The following is a 22,109-nucleotide window of genomic DNA, read 5'->3' on the forward strand; positions in this document are numbered from 1 at the left end:
CTCCCACGTCCATTTTACTCAGCAGTTACAAGTTGTGTGTAAATCGGTTTCCATGGTTCGTTCATCTCGGCTGCTTTGCAGGTGGCTGAGGAGACGCAGCTCGTTGGATGCTATGTCGGGAATGATGCCACATTTCCCCAACGTGTTAGATCCACCTTTCATAAATATAAGCTTCTTTGTCTAAAAAGGATTTTATTTTTCTTTGACAGGTTAAGCCACCATGATGGCCCTGACTTTCCTCTTGTGTCTTACTCTCTTTGCAATTTCAATTGCCTTTTGTTTTTTTCTGCAAGAAACATTTCCCTCAAGTGCATGCAAGACATCAATGAATTCCTTTCTGATCTGAAATCAATGGAGCCCAGAGAATATGCTCTAAGAAGTAAGTAGGTTCTGCTGGCCCTTTGGGTAGGTGAACACATGGCAATCTGAGGTTATAGAAAACTCTTGAGAATTAAAAACGGTCAGAGAGGGAACACAAGAGGAGGCTCCATTTGCAAATTGCATCAGGGATCGAGGTGGGAGGAGGACTTTTTATTGCTGAAGGCAATAGAGGAAGGAGTATGAATTCTAGCCAGAAGGAATGGCGTGAAGACCAAACTTTGAATAAGATGAGCGTTGTTTTTAAATTGTGTGGTGGTGTCTATTATTGAAATTGATGACATTTCATTGTTGAATGAGATAGTTCAGTTTATTTCTCTTTCTAGACATTTGCCTGCTTTTGATAATGAGTTGATTCACTCTTCAGGGAACAAGTGTTGCCCATTATATGTTCGATAATAAATTCTCTTGGTAAATGTACTGGCTCAGGCTGGAAGAAATTTGCATGTGATAGGACAGACTTCAGGTAGCCGTCATTTATTTTTTTGTTTCCCAAACTTATTCTCACAACTAAAGTGACACATACCTTCCTGCTGGAAGGGGACAGGCAAACAGATGCTTCTGCAGTGGGATAACCTCTCTGGTAGAATGATTCATTGTTGGTGCTGATGCAACCCGCCCCCCCAAAGAAAAATGTAAAACCTTGCTTTTTGAAAAACTGACATAGCAATTTCCATTTCCATTTTGAACATTTGCATTGGAAAATTCATAGTAGCATAATGTACACCATAGAGACAAACAATAATTTTGATCTAATATCGGGTAATTAGAAATAACACATGCTTTGAAGCAATAGCCATTCTACACTAGATTAGATGTCCTGACATATAATAAAACAATGGGAAAATATAAATCCGATTTCAACAGCCATTCTGACGTTTCTTTTTGGAAATAATTATGTTTTGCTGCAGTGGTTGGTGGTATTAACAGGGAACATTTTGACAACCCAGCCAAATGAGCTGCCAAGACAATCCAGAAGGTGTAATGACTGGCTCAGATTTCTGGTGATGAAGAAGCTGCACATATTTCTTCCTTAGAGTCTTGTTTTGTTTTTTTTTAATTTTTTTTTTAAGATTTCTTTATTTATTTTATACAAGCACTGGGTACAGTCAGAAGCGCGGGAGGGTGAGAGAATTCACCAGAGCCTGAGCGGGGAGCAGAGCAGGCAGAAGGACCGAAGTACACTGCTGAGGGGAGCAGCGGGCGGCAGGAGAGGTCTGCGCGCCATGTGGGACCCTCCTCCGGTGGCCGGGGAGCAGCCGGGGATCGAACCGACACTGCAGAGGCTGCGGGCAGCTTCGCAACCCAGTGCTCAACCGCTGCGCCAACGGGGAGGCCCAGTCACAGTCTTGTTAACTCTATTCACCTCCAAGTCACTCTAGTCATCCACTAACCCATGTTCAATCTGTATGAGCTTGAAAATGGAAAATCTTTTTTGTTTATTTAAAACAATTTTTCCAGGATGAGTGGTCCGGGAAAGAATGGAGTGATTTACGTAAGGGGGATAGATGAGAGACAGAGAGAGTGAATAGCGCTACCTGTAGCCAGTGACGATAATGCGCCAGAAACGCTTGATGTTGTTGCTTTGATATTTTCCCTGAGATTTCTGAGCGCTGTTTATGGTTTGTTTATTTGTTTATTTCTTTATTTATTCATTCATTCATTTATTTGTTTGTTTGTTTATTTATACATGCACTGGGTACAGTCAGAAGCGTGGGAGGGTGAGGGAATTCACCAGAGCCAGAGCGGGGAACAGAACAGGTAGAGTGACAAAACACACTGCTGAGGGGAGCAGCAGGCACAGCAGGAGAGGTCTGCGCGCCATGTGGGACCCCCACCGGGGGCCGGGGATCGAACCAGCGCAGCAGAGGCTGCGGGCAGCTTCACAGCCCAGCGCTCAACCGCTGCGCCACCAGGGGAGGCCCTGTTTATGGTTTTGATGTTGCATTTCCTGATAGCCATGTGGATGGAAAAATAATAAGAGTCAATATTTAGGTTGTATTTTTACATGGCAGACTCAATTTCCAGCCCCTTGAAGGAGTGGTTGTTACCCTAACAACCCCACTTTAAGGAGGGTTATAAACAAGCAGACTGAGTTAGAGGTAAATGGAAACCATTTTACCTAAAGTAAGTGGCAGGGATAGGATTTGAACGCTAGACGTCTGATCCCCATGACTGCACTTTCAATCAGTGCCTGTTTATAAGAAACAACAAAGAAAAAACAAAACCAAAATAAAGCCAGCAGCAAAGAAATGTAGCAGAGTTACATGTATCCACGTGGAGGAAATCCACTGGAAAACCATTAAGAAAAACACATGGGGCACATAAAGTTTTAAAAATGCACATCAAGGGCCTCCCTGGTGGTGCAAGAGGTTAGGCCACAACCTATGAAGCTATCTGCAGCCACTGCAGCACAAGTTCGATCCCCAGCCGGGGAGCTGCCCACATGGTGCAGCAGACCTCCTGACTTGCCCGCTGCTCCCCTCAGCAGTGTATTTCAGTAGATCTGCCTGTTGTGTTCCCCACTCTGTCTCTGGTGAATCATCTCACCCCCCACACCTCTGGCCTGTGCTCTAGTTCTTGTATGCACAAAAAAATAAATCTTTAAAAAAAATAAATAAAAAAGCACATCAAGGTGCTATATTTGCAGGGAAACAGGTATATGATACACATGGAAAGGGATGCATGAGACAGATCACCTCCAAATTCAGGTAGTGGCTGCCTCGGAGCGGGGTGGCCATGGTGGGATGCAGTGGGGGATGCATTGATTTCCCAATGATAAGCTGAGTGATGGGAACACACGGATTTCTAATGTTCTCGTTTTGCCTTTCTAATATATTAAGTGTGACTTGGTAATGGCTTGGATCTCTCTCCTTCACCCAAGGCACAGCCATGATATTAAGCAGAACCTTGGCTAATGGGCGAGGGTCCACGGAATACGGCGGAGAGACAGGGTCATTGAAATTGTAGTGGGGCTGTCCTGGCATAGGGGAATGAAAGTCCTGGCTCTTCCAGAACACAAGGGACTGATCCAGAGACTCAACCTGCTTGGGGGAAGGATGGAGTACAGGGAAGGAAAGACTGATATGAGAACTCTAAGATGAGGTTCTACTTCTCCCCCTTCACTGGGTTTCTCCATTTGCTTCCTGACTCACGTCCACCATTTCACATCCGCCATCTTAAAGAGAACCAGCTCACTCCTGTGAGCTTTCATTTTGTTACTCCCATGGGTTACCAGCTGCTTTTTCACCTTTTTACAGCTCAGGTCCTCAGGTCAGAGTCCTGTTCCCTCTGCTTCTGCCTTTTATTTGTTTATTATTAAACTCCATAACCCCCAGAATGGAATCTACATTCAATTTCTGATCAGGTAGGACCATCTCTGTCTTCCTCCCTACTGGTTAATTATTCCCCCCCCCCTTAGTTTTCTTTTCTTTTCAAAGATTGATTTATTTATGCATAAAAGAACAGGGGTACAGGCCAGAGGTGCGGTGAGAGGATTCACCAGAGACCGAGTGGGGAGCAGAACAGGCAGACTGACTGAAATACACTGCTGAGGGGAGCAGCGGGCGAGACAGGAGAGGTCTGCCATGCCATGTGGGTTGCTCCCTGGCCGGCTGGGATGGAACTCGTGCTGCAGAGGCTGGTGATAGCTTGATTGCGCTGTCTTTAACCCCTGCGTCACCAAGGAGGCCGTCCCCCTTAGTTTTCTTTCTCCTGGATCACTTGGTGGTAAGAGGCTTCCTCCTTAAACTTGTCTGATTTTGATTCTGGGATGGCTGCTGGCACCTTCGTCCTCCACTTTCTCTACCTGACTCACCCTATCTTCCCGTAGGCACCGAATTCCTTTCCTCCTCCTGCTTTTCTTGAAAGCTAACCATGTTTATTCAGCATTTTAATTTCATTTACAACACAGATATGATTCAGAGGTACAGGGTTTGGAAGGACCTTACACATTGTTTTGCTTAAAGTCAAAGTTTGCAAGGACCTGTTGATGACCCTTTCAGATGTAGGTGACCTCACCATGCCCACCACCGAAGACCCATAATCTTCTCCACAGTCCGTGGGGCCTCCTGTCCCATTTGTTTCCCAGCCTCTCCCTCCCCCTCTAGGGCCTCAATTCTGCCCTCAGATTTCTAGGGTTTGAAAACTAATCACATTTTAGGAACAGGGTGTTGAGTCATCAAAATCTCTCCAGGGCAGCAGCCCCAGGGCCTGTGGGCTCATGGTGGTTATTCCTGAGCCTGCCGCCAGCCTCGCCCATGCCACCACCTGACCAGACAGATTTCCTCACCTGTGAGGTGAAGGTGGCGTGGTCCCCAAACTCTGAAAACCTGCCACAGCTTAAAAAGTGCCAATTTCTAGATTCCTGCTATGAGTGAGACCATCCGGTATTTTACTTTTTCTTTTTGGCTTATTTCACTGAGCATGATCCCTTCCAGTGCCAGGAAAATGAATAACTATAAGAAAGTGAAAATCAAAATCAACAAAAAACTATGAACCAGAGACACTTTTTGGGGGGTGGGGGGCGGGAGGGGAGGGATTGGGGTCAGAATGGGGGGGTTGCAATTGTATGGGGAATATAAAAATAAAATTTATTATTTAAAAAAAAAAGTGCCAATTTCCATTGGACTGCGGTAGGGGAGTCTGGGTGCTTGGGTGTTGGGTGTGGTGTGGTGACAGACACCTGAAGAGGTGTTTACAACCTGTATGGTGCTGTCAACCAATGCGGCCTTAAAAAAAAAAAAAAAAGACAGACATCTTGGACCCTAAAAAAAAATTCCGAGTTCTAACCCAGCAGTCTGCTACATCTGGCCTGTGCTTGCATGTGAGAACCAGCTGTTAAATTTTCAGGCTGTTTGACAAACACAGTTGCACATACATCACATGAATTTGTAATTAAATAAATTGTGTTACCACAAAAGTAATGAATAGTCAAAATTCATCACTTCAGAATTATTTTATCACACACAGCTCCTGTCTATACAGCTGTTCTACAATAAGTTTAATGAAGTTTTGTTCTAATGCTGATGGGAAAAAAGAAATCCTAGCCTGTATTGAATGAAAGGATCTTGTGGGAGTACTTGGTTTCCTTAAACATTGTTTTGCTTAAAGTCAAAATTTCCGAGGACATGTTGATGACTTGAAGGGCAGAGGTAGGGAGTGGATACTGCACTTTTGAAGTTGTTTGTGTCTGCTGGGCCTGTGAGGTTGGAATGCACCTCTGTGAACCTCCAACTGCAAGTTCAGGTCAGAGCTGGAAGTTAAAAGTGGTAGAAACTTCTCCACCACTGAAGCCAGCAATTGCTTAAGTCGGGGTTCGATTTACTGCTTTGTGGACTACCTCAATTACAGAAATTGTGGGAGAAAATGTTATGAATGCAAAACAAATTTACAAGTGTGCTTTGTCTCTAGTGGTCACATTATAAGTAGCACAAAAAATGAGGAAATGGTCTCCAGTGCTTGAAAACTGTCATCCAATTCAGCAAAAACATTGCCCAAGTCATGGACAAGTGAGTGCTGAGATACATCTTTCTTGTTCGCACATGCCTTACTGGATAAGGTGAGGAAAATTCCACCCCTGTTTGCGATAATGTGTTATAACAATCATAGGAAATGACTACACATGCCATCCTTATTCTCCAAGTCCAAGATCTCTTTGCCAGGAGATGTTTGCAAAGAGCCTGGTCAGGAACTTAGATGGCATTTTCAGGTCATTTTCTTACCACAAGGAGATTTCTGGCAACAGATGGTTAGAATTTACATGTAGGCCCTGTATCATCAACTGCATAAGGATGATTTAATTCTAGTTTTTGGAAACCTCCAATGTAAGATGTAATCTGCTAGATGCTTAATAAATATTTGCTGTTAATGCTGAAGATGCACATTACTTTCAAGATCTGTTTGTAGTTTAGCATTCTAGAAGCTTCTCTGCCTTGATCCTCATCTTATATAAATGAATTTATATTGTAAAATCTAAGATGACTGAACAGGCCTTTCATTCATTCAAATCCAGCGATTAATCCACCTTCTGTTCTAATATCTACATATCATTGCCACCACGCGAGAAAGCAAATTTGTCTGCCAATTAGCCCAGCAAAATTGAAACGAGTTGTTTTTAATCTTTGGAAAATGGAAACTTGGAACAACTGCCCCATGATTTGAAGTGACAGGTGGGATTAATCTTTAGTTTATTCTATCCCTCCTCCCACGACAATCACAGTGTTTTGATTTGGATGGATCCTATGGGCTGGTGTCTCAGGTTCTTGACAGAAAGTAATTCAGGATGAATCTAGAAAGGGCAACTTGTCCATTTGAGTTCAGACTCAGAAAGGAAACAAATACAATTTGAAAATTTGCATCACACACAAAATAATCTCAGTTAGAAAATCACAAATCCAGTCAGTATACAAAGCAAAATACCAACTGGGAAAGAAAACTAGAATTTAATCTTCTCAAATGAAGAAAACTTTAATTTGTCCCTTGGGCTTTCCCCTAAGGGTGAAGGCAGGCTTGGCACTGACACCTCTCTTATTTTAGTCTTCTTCAGCTCTGATAGTTCTAGATTCTTAACCTTCAGTCTCCAGAATGCAGAGTACTCAGTGATGGAGAAGGGAATTTGGAAATCAGTGAGTCTATTTACAGCAAATACACCCAATTTTTTAAAATTGTTGTTTTTCTCGACACAGAGAGGACTGCAAAATATATTCTGGACTTGGATTTTGGGCACTTGAACTTAATTTTTTCCAAAGTTTAGTTTAATTCAGCAAATGTTTGCTGAGCTCCTCTGAACTCCACATGAATGAAGACACGATCTTTCCTTCCCAGGGGACACAGGTGAACAGTGGAAGGCACTCAGGAGAGTCTGCACCATTTCCTGGGGGAGACCATCCTTGCGTCTAGACTCCCAGGGTGACTCAGCATTTACCAGGCAGCCCGGAAGGAGAGACATTCCAGGCAGAGAGACAGACAAGTGGAGGCCTGGTGCATTCTGTACTGCGGGGCAGAGGAGTTGGCCGGGTGTGGGAGGATGAGGCTGGAGCAGTGGGCAGGTGTCAATGGGCCCTTGGATCCACGCTCAGTAGACTGGAATGTCTCCTAAGGATCAGAGCACTCAAGCTTGGCTGCACATTAGAATCACCTGGGAGATTTTGAAAAACAACTAATACCAATTTAGTTATCCTTTGTGAGGGTGGACCCTGAGCATTAGTACTTGTTTAAATGCCCCAGGTAATTCTAATGTCTGCCCAGGGTTTAGAATCCCAGGTGTAGACCTTTCTCTAAAGGTCCCGATAGTAAATATTTTCAGTTTTGTAGACCATATGGCCATTGTCGCAACTATTCAGGTGTTGCCACTATTGCCAAAGCACCATCCGCAGTATGTAAACAAATGAGATACTGTATTTTAATAAGACTTGGCTTATAAAAACCGGTGGGACTAAACATTAAAAAATAGAAACAACAAACAGCAAAACCCAAAAAGCAGGGTTACAGTTTGCCTACTCCTGCTCCATGCGATGGAATAACATGGAAGCATTTTAAAAATACATTGGTTTAAACATTTTACATTTAATTAATTAATTAATTAATTAACTTATTTATTTATACAAGAACTGGGGTACAGGCCAGAGGCGCGGGAGGGTGAGAGGATTCACCAGAGACAGAGTAGGGAGCAGAACAGGCAGACTGACCAAAAGTACTACTGAGGGGAGCAGCGGGTGCAACAGGAGAGGTCTGTAACACCATTTGGGAATCTCGCTGGCCGGCTAGAAATCGAAGCTGCACTGCTGAGACTGCAGACAGCTTCACAGGGCTTAGCTCAACCCGCTGCACCACCAGGGAGGCCCTTATATTTTATAACAGAAATCATACATGAATCTATTCTCCTTATAAAGGAACTTAATCCATACAAACAAACCTCAAGTCCTTTTTGTTTCCTCATTCAAGTTCCAATCCCCTTCCTGGGAAATAGCAATAAAGTGCGTATCCTAGAACTTTCCAGAACTTTCTCCTTCCATTTTTTATGCTTGTGTATCTACTAGGTTGATCTGATTTTGTTGGTAAAATTGAAAACTATGTTTACTGTTCTGATACTTTTTCTTCATGGAATAATACATCTTGGAGCATATTCCAAATATAGATCTAGTTCTTTTGAGTTGTTGCATGGTATTTTTTAAAAAAGATTTATTTATTTATGCGTGCAAGAACTAGAGGACAGGCCAGAGGTGTGGGGGGTGAGAGGATTCATCAGAGACAGAGTGGGGAACAAAACAGACAGATCTCCTGAAATACACTGCTGAGGGGAGCAGCAGGCGAGTCAAAAGAGGTCTGCTGTGCCATGTGTGTTGCTCCCTGGCCAGCCAGGGATTGAATTGGTGCTGCTGAGGCCACGGATTGCTTCACAGTTCTGCGTCTTAACCCCTTGCACCACTAAGAGGGCCCCGGTTGCATGATATTATAAAGTATGAAAGTACCATAGCTCATTGACCAGAAATTCTGGAGTTGGAGCCCAGCAATTTTTTTTTATCAGCCCTCTAGGTGATTCTAGGACAACCCAACCTTTAAAAAACCAAAGCCATTGAAGGAGAAATCCACAACAGCCAGGGCAGCCTTACAGAGGCATGCATCATCAGGGCACACCCCCCTAAACCCCACTTCCCCGGCTCTGAGGGCCCAGAATGTTCTGAGCATGCACCCTTAGGGAGTGTGGATATCAGACTCATGACATTATGTCTCCTTAGTATTTGATGGAAGATTCCAGACTGAAGGAGCTGCCAGGCAGAGCAGCCAATGGGACTGGCAGTGAGTCTGTGGAGTTGGCTCTGTGCTCTGCGCCTCTTGAGCTCCTCTTCACGCTCCCCCCATGCCCTGTTCTAACAAAGGCCAAATGCCTACATCCCTGAGGAGGGAGAGAATGAAAGGATAACAGTCTACTGAAGCAATATATTTTCTATAGGAAGCTGAGTTATTGGAACAGACGGGGTACTGAGGACATCAAACAGGCACAAGACATAAAATCAAAGGGATAAGGGACAATACTGGTGATGCAAGGCTTGAACAAGAAATCATCCAGAACAGTGAAGAGGACTTTTCTCCTTACAACACTCTGTGATTTCGGGGAACAGAGGCACAATCTCCACTGAAGCCCATAGTGAAGAGGAACGTGTAGGTAGTAAAGATAGCACCATTGAAATAAAAACACAATGGTTGGGATGATCTAAGAAGAATCAGTGCACCAGAAGATGGGAGACCTTGCAAAAACAACAGGAAAGGATAAGAGAATGAAAAAGAAAAACTATGAGACTTGAGACTGGAGGTGCCAACAGTTGGATGATAGGAAACAGGAGAAATATAACAAAGCAAATGAAGGAAGGAACTATTTAACAGAGTAGCAGTATTTTCTACAGAATTAAAGGAGGACCAGAGCCAAAAGGCTGAAATTGTTTTTAGAATGTTGAAGCTTTGTGATAAAGAATTTAGACCTGACTATATCTCCGGACTGTGTTAAAAATTAAGAACATTAAAAACAATGAGGAAATTGTAAAAAAAAATCCAGAGAGAAAGATAATCAGATCGACAACAGACAAAAAGTGAAGAAGAAAGAAGCAGCACTTAGAAGTTCAACCAATTTCCCAGGTACCAGAACAAATGACACAATTCAATAGCCTGTATCCACACCAGCAACCATCCATGAGTCTATATAATTAGAATAAAATACCAAGGAAAGTAACCAACCATATACCCTTTAGGAATTGTTTATGTAATCTGTTTTAAGTCCACCAAGGAAAAAATGTAAAATCATAAGGACACAACAGAGTTAAATAAATCACATGACTTCCAATGATGATTTATAAAAATTATGTCAATTCTCCCTCGCCCATAGAATCTATAAATTTGAAGCAATTTCAATCAATATTCTAACTGGATGGTTTGAGCAGTTCAATAAACATGTGCTGAAAATTGTGTGAATGAGTAATGGTCCAGAAATATCTAACTCAAATTTGAAAAAGAAGACTAAAGGCAAAATACTCAAGCAGCTACAAATCCATCATAATAAAAGCCATATGGTTCTGGTATTAAAGGCTGGACTGGCTTCAGAGGTATGTGACCTTTGCCCTTCAAAATCTCCCACACTTAAAAGGGCCTTGTGTTTGCTTTAATTGTATTTACTGTCACCATCTTGAAATTCTTAATACATTTTAAACAAGAGGCCTTGTGCCTTCCTTTTGCATTAGCTGTGATGTAGCTGGCTGTGACTAGAACAAATAAATGGTGCAATGGTGATGTAGCTGGTCGTGACTAGAACAAACAAAACAGAGCTCATGGGTGATCATTAGATAAGAGACTCTGATGTAAGAAGAAAATGGCATCAAAAATTTTTTTTAATTTAAATTTTATTTTTATATTCCCCATACAATTGCAACCCCCTTATTTTGACCCCAAGCCCTCCTTTCCCCACCCCCCCACCCGCCATAGAGTGTCTCTGGTTCATAGTTGCTTGTTGATTTTGATATTTTCTTTCTTATATTCTTTTTCCTGGTCCCTTATTTAAGTTTTCTAGATTCCTGCTATGAGTGAGACCATCCGGTATTTTTCTTTTTCTTTCTGGCTTATTTCGCTGAGCGTGATCCCTTCCAGCTCCATCCATGTTGCTGCAAATTGCATGTGTTTATCTTTTATGAATGCTGAGTAATATTCCATGGTATATATGTACCACATCTTCTTGATCCAGTCATCTATTTTTGGGCATTTGGGCTGTTTCCAAAGCTTAGCTATTGTAAACAGTGCTGCTATAAACATAGGGGTGCAGGTGTTCTTTGGAATTGATGTTTCTGTGTCCTTTGGGTAAATACCTAGGAGTGATCATATGGACGCTCTAAATCTCCACACAGCTCTCCATAGTGGTTGTAACAGTTTGCACTCCCACCAGCAGTGCGGGAGAATTCCTTTTTCTCCACACCCTCGCCAACATTTGTTGTTGCTAGTTTTTTTTAATATGTGCCATTCTCACTGGTGTAAGATGGTATCTCATGGTAGTTTTGATTTGCATTTCCCTGATGACAAGTGATGTTGAACATTTTTTCATATGCCTGTTGGCCATTTGCATTTCCTCTTCAGAGAAATTTCTTTTTAGCTCTTCTGCCCATTTTTTGACTGGATTATTTTCTTTGTTTTTGTTGAGTCTCGTCAGCTCTTTGTAGATTTTTGTGATCAGTCCTTTATCATTAGTGTTGTGTGCAAAAATGTTCTCCCAGTCGGTGGGGTTTCTCTGGCGTCAAAAATTCACAGGGAAAGGCAAAGTGGTTTAGTGATGGTTTGGGAATATTGACTCTTTTTTTTTTTTTTTTTTGAGGGAAAAGCACACCCAAGACACAGAGGAATTAAAGATCTAAATATGATCTTTGTGTCTAAATGTGTCTAAACTATAAAGACAGTAGAAGAAGGTCATGTTAGAGTCTCTTTGTGACCCTGGTGGGAAAGAATTTCTTAACAAAACACAAGCACAGTCGCTAAGACAAAATATTGATGGTTTTGATTACCCAAAAAGTATGGATTTTTGTCCAGTGAAGGACAAAAGAGAACTCGCTGACGGTAGATATTTTCAATGACGCAGACAGTCAAGGACCAACATAAAAAGTAACAGGGAGCCCTTGCAAATCAAAAGGAGAAAAATCATTTAAAAATGGGCAAAGGATACAAGCCAGTACTTTATAGACGAGGACATTTCAATGGCTGATGAACAAACGAAAATATCCTGACTTATTTATAATTAGAGATATGAAAATTCAGACAACAACTGGACATCCTTTTATATCTATTCACTGCTCCAAAATGAGAAAGTTGGCGGGGGGGGGGGGGGGGGGGGGCGGTGGCAAGAAGAGCCAGGAGCCACCAGCCAGGAGACAGGAGCCCTGGGCAGTGTGGATGTGCCAGCATGTCCAGAATGCAAAGGTGGGACTGGCAGCGTTTGTGCCTCCCGCAGCAGCAATCCTGGTCACGGATGTAAGTGTTTGAGCTAAATCCTACGCCTTGAGGTTCATCTCGGTGCTTCTGTGGGCTGGCGATCATGTATGTGTTCCAGCCGAGGAAGAGCTAGGTTTAAAATGTGATAAACCATTATCCAGTGGTTAGAACCTTGGGCGGATGAGCCCAGCACCGCCCTAAACAGCAGTGTGCAGCAAGATGCAGCCAGGAGCGCTGAAGTGCCAAGCCACTTCCCCGCATTACAAATGCACCGGCTCCAAACAGGAACACGGATAAACGAGAGAGACACATGGGGTGCGAGGAACAGAAGGAAGAGAAAGAGAAAGGGAGAGAGGAAGGAGATTGAAATGACTTTTTCATAGCGAAGGAAGGAAGGATATGCAGAACCACAAACAGAAGAGCTTTGCAAGACCAGGCCTAGCCCACCAACTACTGTGGAAGCTGGTGACCGCTTATCCTTCCTCTCCTTGAAAAAATAGCTCTCTCCAAAGTAAGTCCCACAGAACTGGACAAACACATTCAAGACATGAGTATTTTCTTTTGGCTGCATGGGGAAGACAGAAAAGCTACCCACTTTTAGTTGCACCTTTTTCCTCTCACCAAACATTTATTTAGTTAGTTAGTTATATTTAAAGAGCAGGTTTATTAGGGAAGGGATAAAACAGTTAAAGACACTTGCATAGACACAAGCGGGCAGGAAGAGCTGCCCAGAAGGGACAGGTTTGCTTAGAGAGGCCTGCATGGTTGCAGACAGGTGGCCTTGACAGGTCATGGGAAGGCAGGAGGCTACTGCCCTGCAGAGGGAGAGAGTTGGTGAAAAGAGGCACCTGCATAGTCACAGATGGGCAGTGGGATTGCTGCCCCAAACATTTAGTTTTGAAAGGAAATCCTTTTAAATCCTTCACTACTTCTCCTCAACAGACCAGGCAACCAACACATGTCATTGTTCTACCTGGATGAGGAAATGGTTGTGGGTACAAAATGCAGGCTTGAAGAGTGGCAACAGCCTGTATCTGTCCTTCTGATTTTTCCAGCGAACTTGAAGGGTCTAGAAGGTAAAGTTGAGGAAATTGTAAAAAAAAAAAAAAAAAAAAAAAAAAAAAATCCAGAAAGATAATCAGATAGACAAGAGACTTTAAATGGCAAAAAAAAAAAAAAAAAAAAAAAAAATGACTCGCATGCCACACAGAGAGCTAACTCTGCCTACTTCTGCTTTGAAATCCAGTGTATGACTCCGTCGGCAAACTTGGGAGCAATGTTCTTCACGGGAACGTGGACAGGCTGGGGTCTTACAGCGAGTGTCTCTCCGCCCTCATGGCCACCGGGCGCTTCCGTGGCCAGTACTGCACGCTCCATCTCCCGCAGGTGAGTGTGGGCCCTGCCATGCCCTTCAATGCCAAGCAGACGTCACGATATGAGACCCAGTGCAGCTCCATGACTGCTTTACTTGATCGAAAAACAAACAAACAAAACCCTATCCAGGTACTTTGCAAAAGTTAAAATAAAACTAGATGTTAGTGGTCGGAAACGTGCTACATCTTCTGGGGCGGGGGGGACAAGCTATGAAGGCGTCTACAAACCATATAGGACTTGGGAGTTCCTCCCTACACTGTTTGGAGTAAGACCTCTGGATGACCTTCATGGGGAATCCAAGGTCAAGTCCCAGTCAGCAACCTCTCTAATGAGGTTCTGCATGTTGGTAGCACTCACTGGCTCTTTGGCTCTGCTCAGGCAACCCCTGCCAGGGTCCCCTGGGAATTCTCTTCCACTAGGACTTGGAGGGTACTCTGTGTTCTCCCAGACCAAATCCTTACTCTGCATCCTCGTTGCCAAGGAACACTTCTGCGTGGTACAGCCCGGCTCAAGTCAGTGTTCCTGAGCATTAACTCCTGGTATTCCAGAAACTGCAACACCAAGGGGCAGGTGGGTTTCCCAGTACCCACACCCTTCCTGGGAAACAGCTGCAAGATGTGAAAGTGGGGTCATCCCAGCGGATGGGGTGTGAGTTTTTTGAATATATGACTAAGTCAGCCGGCCGGAGTCACAGCTTATGGGAAAACAAAAGGAGTGGCCCGCACAGCCCTTGCAAAGGTAGATTTTATGCATTCCACGCAGCGCTAGGGGAGAATCACTCTGTTGACTGGTTAATACCAATGATATTCTACGCAATAAGAAATCTAAGCTCTTTGATATTAATGCTATAAAATGGTCTTAAATGGTTAACCCTTGGAAGTAGGGAGATTACCACCTGCCTCCATTTGTCCTCCTGAAGGTTATGATTGTGCTTGCTTGAGGGTGTAATCAGTGTGTGCAAATGTCATATCCTATTTCCAAAGCAGATGAATGGTTTTGATATCAGAGCTAAAGGTCAGGCCAACACAATCATGTAAGTTATAGGTTTAGTAAAAGCATCCCAGAAATTTAAATTTATAATTTGATCTTTGTGTTATTGAGACAGACATTCCAATAATTATTGGCTTGACTTATTATTAATAAGTCTTTACTTGAATAGCGTGTCTTACTATGCAGAAATGGCAACTTGGCAATTTTGTTGGAATGTGTAGGACAGTCAACAACTCTTACTGACCTGTAACTAGGGCAGAGATTATCCCAAATCGGCGACTTCTTTTTAAATAACCAGTTACATTAAGCCTTAGAGCATATTTTTAATTTAAATATGGGTGCCTCTGATGTTTTGTAAATTTACTTGAGCTGCTCTGCAAGGGAAAAGCCATTTCCAAAGAAATCAACAAACTTCTTTTAATACCCTTTTCTCTCTCTCCTTTTGTGGTTATTCCATGGGTAATCAGTAGCCGCCTTACTTAGAAAGGCATATGTGATCTGACTAGCAAGAATTTCTTTTGATAAGAGAAAATGTCAAAAAGAAGTTTCAAAATAACATATGTGTACAGGGCCTCCCTGGTTGCGCAAGGAGTTAAGCATCGCACTATGAAGCAATCTGTAGCTTCTGCAGTGCAAGTTCAATCCCTGGCCGGCCAGGGAGCTACCCACATGGCACAGCAGATCTCTCCTGTCTCGCCTGCTGCTCCCCTCAGCAGTGTGTTTCAGTCAGTCTGCCTGTTCTGTTCCCCACTCTGTCTCCGGTGAGTCCTCTCACCCCCCTGCATCTCTGGCCTGTACCCCAGCTCTAGTATGCATAAATAAATAAATCTTTTTAAAAAAACACATGTGTACACCTCCTCCAGAACAGGGACAACCCTACAGAAGTGATGAACTCCTTCATGAGGCTTGAGGCTTTAGACACCATCTTAAACAGCTTGGCTAAGACAAGGTTGGAGAAAGTAAGAAGGTCAGTTAGGGAGGTTACCAGGGACTGCAAGTAGATGAAGACAGCAGATTTAAGCTCTGCTTTCCCCAATGCAAAGACACAGGGAGATGAGCGCTTCCCAGAACAGTGAGGGAGATGCCCGTGCAGAGAGAAATTTAAATACAAATGTCTTTTTCAAAACTAGGAACCCTAAAATTAAAGAACACTGTGGCATTGTGTCCCCCAGGGTGACGCCTACTACAGCATGGGCGTGTGTGTCCCTGATTCTTGTTCCGAGGAGGACGTGACTGTGCTGTCTCAGCTGGGTAGGTCCAGAGGAAGACCCAGTGAAACTCTTGCTTCAGTGTAAGGTTGGGAAACTCCCAACTCCTGGGAGCTGAAAGCAACTGTTCCTGCAGGACTGAACCTGCCTTTCGTCCTGATAAATCCAGCGAGGCAAGAAAATGGAGTTTTGGGGGCCTTGGGAGGAGAGGAACAGAGTAGTTAGGAAGGAGAAAGGCAAGAGAAAGTAGGAGACAGATTATTATGTAATAGAATTGTGCATCTAAATAATCTTCACACCCCCACCCCAACCACTGCCTGGTTAGGTCTGAAAAAAGGAGGTGGGTGGTGTTTGGTTGCCATATTGCCTTCTCTGCAGCAGCCCACGTGTGGCCATTGTGAACTAGGAGTGTGTGAACTCTTGTATTGTGTTGATTAGCATGGGGACCCCAGCATTTGTTCCTGGTTGTCTCCTCCCAGCTGTGTGATCTTGGGCAAGTCACTTAATTTCCCCAAGCTTCAGCCTCTTCTGTACAGAGAGGGGTGGGCGACAAATTTCAGCCTGGTTCTAAGTCTAGAGCCTTGCAGTCATTCCTGAGCTTAGCCAGAAGTCGGAACCCATCGTAGGTCACATGAAAACTGATTTCATCACCTCAAAGTCTTTCTAAGTTTTCAAAGGAAGAACTTGGAAGCCCAAGATTTTTACCATTGGTATCATCTGTGTTTATTCTGGTTATCCAAACAAGAACGAACACGCTACATTAAAAGGAAAACGCTGTTTTACTACTCACAGAACACTTCCAACAGCCAAGGTGTGGGTTTCCCCCTCAGATGAAGCAATTCTGACACTAACCACTTGGTGGTTGTGCTGATGCCACAAATTAGGGGCTCCATCCCACAGACTGTCCCCCACTGTAGACACCAGTCATAAATAGAGGACCAGGTGACATTTCTTTCCCACTTGGCTATAAATCAGGAGGTACCAGGACCCGCTGCTCAAATTCCGTAATTTGCTGTAACCACTCATGTTGCTCAGGGAAACACTTTCCTTTCTCTTTCTGGTTGAATCTAAAGGAGAAATCTCCAGAACAGACAAATGGATTAGTTGAACAGGGCAAGGGTACGGGAAGGGCAGGGGGCCGCCACCTCACCTGAGTGCAACTCTTCCTGTATGTCCATATGTCTTTCTAGAAATTTTATGGAGGTTCCATTATTTGGGCTTGATTGATTGAATCACTGGCATTGGTGATTAGCTGAACCCCCAATGCCTCTCTCCTCCCTAGAGGGTGGGAGTGGGGCTGAAATATGATTTAATCATGGCGTTGGTTCCTGTCACAGCCCCATTCTCCAAGAGTGACCTTATCAGCATAAGCTCAGATCTGGGCAAAAAGTGCTTGCTACAAATAACTCCTCCCACTCAGGATGTTACAAGGGATTTGGGGAGTGCTGTGCCAGGCAGAGGAATGAAGCCCAAATGTTGATTTCTCATTATCTCATACTATCACACATGCTATTTGGAGCCCTCTTTTAAAGTGTTGATATAAATTTTCAATAATCGTAAATGGTCCTCTGAATTTATGATTATCTCCAGAGCTCGGGCACATTATCTACCTACCTACTTACCTAGTCAAATATTTTATGTATTGTTGAAAAGAAAACCAATTTTCATAAATAAGATATCAACTTGAATTCTTGTTGGATAAGCCCTAAATAGTCTTGAAACATAAATTTGCAGAGCTGTTGTTAAATTCAACATTTATTAGTATCGCAAGTCAACACATGACTCCCTATTATTGAGATTTACTTATTAGCCAGCTAATGCTAATTTTATTAGTCATAGTTGACACTAGAATAAAGTGGAAGGAAAGAAATAATTATTAGCAATAAAAAGATATTTGGGGGAAGTAACATTTGGAGAAAAACAGGATGCTAGTTTTCTTGTGGACTTGGAAAATGGAAAGAGACAGTAAGAGCTCACTGGGTGGATTGTGGAACTTTGTCCTGGCTGCCCAGGGCTTTTGCTGGCTTAGCACAGTGGCAACTGATAGAAACAGGACTGCCTGCCCAGGGAAAAAGGTCCCCATCTGGAATGGATTTGTCAGCTATTCCTTAAAGCTTTTTGATGGAGTCACCAATATTTCCTTTACAGATGTGGCAGCCACCAGCTTAGCAATAGCAGGCAAGAGGCTACTTGTGCAAACATCTGGAGTGAGAACTGGGGGTTCACACGTGGAGACTGCAACTAACAAACCAAGAACTGAGCCCAGTATTGCCAAGAGGGACAAAGAGATTCTGGGCAGGTCAGAGGGTATTGCTTTTAGGCAAAAAACAAACAAACAAACAAAAAAAGCAAAAAAAAACAACCCACACAGTGTGGTGGCCACAGGAGGCTGTGAAGTTTTGTTAGGGGGAAAAGGATGTCCCAAAGCTAATTCCATATAGGCTTTGTGGACTCCACCCCCACCCCAGGTCAAAGCCAAAGACACTGGGAACTCCAAATCCCATCACCACCAAAGGGAAGGTGGCTGGGACCTGAGGGTGGGGTTCAGCAGCCAGGTGGATATAAAAGGCAGACACGTGGGCTTTGGGGATCCCCATTTTTGGGTCTCTGCCAGCTCGCAGCCGTCTGGCCAGCTCTGAGAGTGCCTTTGGGTTTCCAGGTCGTCGGATCGGGTAGGACGCATTTAAGACTTTATTTCCCTATTTTCTCCCTGAGTTGTACATTTTCCTTATTTCCTTTTCTCTTGTAAATAAACCTTTTATTAACCCTTTGTGTGTGCCTGTAGTAGAGTATTCATAAGTCCCTTTAAAGCGCGCGGGTGAGGACCCGCAGCCAGGAACCCGTTTAATATCGGGGTTGTTCTATAACAGTTTCAACCTACAGACTTTGCGGGAGTTCCTGAGAATAAGAATATGTAACTTCAAAGTGGGCGCCTAGATAAAATTCATGTGTGACCATATAAACTGGTTACCAGCCAGGTTAGAGCCTAGATGCCCCACAACTCACATCTCTGTATTTCCTGAAACAAAGTAAACAAGGACTTCAGATGTATCGCCCCAATCTCTACCTCCATCATCACATGGCATTTGTGCCTGTGTGTCTGTGTCCAAATTCCCTCTTTGTATAAAGATGTCAGTCACATTGCATTTGGGGCCCAACATAGTCTAGTATGGCCTCATTTTAAGTTGATCACATCTGAAGGACCTTATTTCTAAATAAGGCCACACTCACAATTCTCAGCGCTTAGGACTTAAACCTTTTAGAGGGACATAATGCAACCCCAAACATTATCTCTTAGCTAGTTTCTAGTTTGGCTAGATTATCTGAGATCTCTTAAAGGACACAGGGATTCAGTGACTCACTGCGGTTAGCCTAGGGCCCCACCATTAGAATGTGCTAGATGAGCAGTAGATAAATCTGAACAAAGGCAACCCCCTTACCTGCTTGTGGGGACTGGGGCGGGGTTAGCTTACAGCTGAAAAAGAAGGGGCTTGGCTTAACATTGAGTTAGTAAATTTTATCCAGACTTGACTTTGAAGGGCTCCATATTTCTACCCTTAGGGACTCAATCTCGGTGTTTCCCCTGGGAAATTTTATAACATTGTGTAAGGTCAGGAATGGACACGGTGCAGGTTTTCTAGGATGCATCAGACTGGGTGAAGGAGGAGTCGGAGGAGTCAGATTCCTCAGTGGTTTTTTGCAGGCTTTTATTGGGATTTACCAGGCATATGGCAGGTAGGGGTGCTGGGGGGCCGGGAGGCCAGCGGGCCTCCCAGCCCCCAGCAAGTCTTCACTCTGGGCTCTCCGGCCTTCTCTCAGCTTCTGCTGCTCTTGCTTCTCTCTCGGCTTCTCTTTTGGCTTCTGCTGGCATCCCCGTGACGTCGCCCTTAAAAGCCCAGTCTCAGCCCAGGTGAATCCCATCTACCTATGCCCACACCCCATTCCAGGTGCCCGCCATCAGGTGTTCAGGACCACAGGGATCCATCGTCTATCCTGATGGCAGGAGGGCAGAAAAGCCTGATACCTTTTACCTTACCCTACACAAGTGTTGATGTTAACCTCTAACATCTGATTTACAAGTATAGTAAACCGGGTGCCAAGATGCTGAAATGCACGACCAGGTACGCCTGGCTCAGCGAAAGAGGCCACCAGACTCCTGAATTCCCGGCCTGACAGGCCTCTCACCCCCTTTCCTGGCAAAACTCTGGGAATGAGCCCCTAAACAATGCCATCGCTGCTTAAATCTTTGATTCCTCTCTCCGCAAGAGAGATGTGAGATGGAAAACTGCAACCAAAGCCCACGGGCTGGGGAAAGAGCCTCCTGAAATGAAGCTCAGAAGCCCCAACTGAGGACACAACGAATTAGTCACCGAAAGAAATCCTTTGCGAAGACACTGGTGGCCAGCCTAGGGCGGTGGATGAAAATTTCAGCAGCCTCAGAGTTGCCTGGGGGGCTGGTAAATCGATTGCTTCCTGCCTCCCCTCCCTGCAAGCTGCTGGCACAGTGTTTGGGGGGGGGGGGCTGAGAATTTGAATTTCTACCAACCCAAGATGAACTTAGCCTGACAGAGCCTAGGCAAGGGCACTCTTGACAGCTACGGTAAGGGCTTGTGGACAGTGATTGTAAGTAGCTCACAACTCCTTGCTCTCGGCCCCTGCAGAGGGGGACAGTGTGATCATCAAACAATGTGTAGGGTAAGGAAAAATGTCAGGCTTTTCTGCCCTTCCGCCATCAGGATAGATGATGGATCCTTGTCCTGAATGCATGCCTGATGGCGGGCACCTGGAGTAGGGTGTGGGCATAGGTAGATGGGATTCACCTGGACTGAGACTGGGCTTTTAAGGGCGGCGTCATGGGGATGCCAGCAGAAGCCGGCAAACCCTGCCTGCAGGGCAGGGGGCTAGGCAATGCCCAGCAGCTTCAAAATGCAGCCGTGGACACTGGGTCTGGTCTTTTACGGCTCAGTCTCTGCCCACTGGCGGTGTGGTAAGGCGAGGTCGCTAAAAATGCCTTTATTTCTCTGAAACAGTTGTCGAGTGTGTTTTGTGCTCCTCAAAGATGAGGTCAGAACAGAGCTGGGGGGTCACTCCAGTCGTGCTCGGGGAACAATCCCACGGCCACAGCATCTATGGTCAGTGTCACCACTACACGGTGACTCAGAGAAGCTTCCCGGAACCATGGAGATGCCAGGGGTGTGGATGTGCCACGCCGAGGACACAAATGCAGCAGAGCACACCTGAGCCAACCAGAACCAGAGTCAGCGAGAGGCTGAGGAGCAGAGCCGCTTGTGCCGGGTTCCAGCAAAGCCAAGAGCAGCCCCTTCGTTTCTACCTGCTCGGGTGGAGAGGCAAATGGAACACACACACATACACACACACTCACACTAACACACATTCATACACACGTGAACCTGCACACACATATATACTCACACATTTACACATACACAAGCACATCACTCACACATGCAACACACATAGGCTCATATACACAGTCACAGACATACACACCACACACGCACCGAAAGTCCCTCTGGGTAGAAGGGCACGCTGGGGCCTTCAGGCAGGTGCATCTGACAGCCACTCGTGGAGACACTCATGGCTGTGGCTGGAACCTCAGAATATCTGGTTATTGCATTCTTCGATTTCCAGAGTTTGGGAGTGAGCAGATCTCATCTGTGAGTATGTTTCACCGACGGCGCTGATACAAGCACCAGGCCGAGTCAGGAGAGAAGCCGAGACCGCAGAGCTGCCTCCATCTTGGGAGTCGCCCATTTCACAATTCCAGTCACTGACCTGACCCTCGGCATGAGTCAAATGAAAGTTTAAAACATTGAAGGGAATCAATTAAATAGGAGGCTTACCCGTTCTTACCACAATGGGGCTGAAGATGGCGGGCGCAGCTCCGTGGCCTCCCCACGGGCTCTTCACGCCGTCCTGTGAGTAGAAGCCCCTCTTTGACTCCCAGTTTGCACATGTGGAAACTTAAGCACAGAGAAGAGAAGTGAATTCACTTTGCAGGGGGCACAGACCCGGGAAGGACAGCCCGAGAGCTGGGGGGATGCACTGTCAGGCCCGCACCCTTCGTGGCTGTGCCCCGGCCCCTCTGTTCTCTCTATTTTCATGACCAACCAAGCTGTTAGTTTAAAGCATCTGCTGCCTGAAGCAGAGCGATGGAAGCTCAGTGCACTGGGCGAC

At 44.7% G+C, this 22,109-nt stretch overlaps 1 pseudogene across 1 annotated transcript in view; it reads left to right on the plus strand.

Moving 5' to 3' along the window:
* The first annotated feature begins 223 nt into the window (after nucleotides 1–223).
* LOC311183371 (O-acyltransferase like protein-like) overlaps nucleotides 224–22,109 on the plus strand; it is a 45,105-nt pseudogene continuing 23,219 nt past the window's right edge. The window contains exons 1-3 of the transcript in view: nucleotides 224–379; nucleotides 13,586–13,731; nucleotides 15,876–15,954. The product of the transcript in view is annotated as an O-acyltransferase like protein-like (transcript). The remainder of the gene's footprint in view (nucleotides 380–13,585; nucleotides 13,732–15,875; nucleotides 15,955–22,109) is intronic.

This window comes from Talpa europaea, assembly GCF_964194135.1.
Source record: "Talpa europaea genome assembly, chromosome: 13".
NCBI classification, from domain to species: domain Eukaryota; kingdom Metazoa; phylum Chordata; class Mammalia; order Eulipotyphla; family Talpidae; genus Talpa; species Talpa europaea.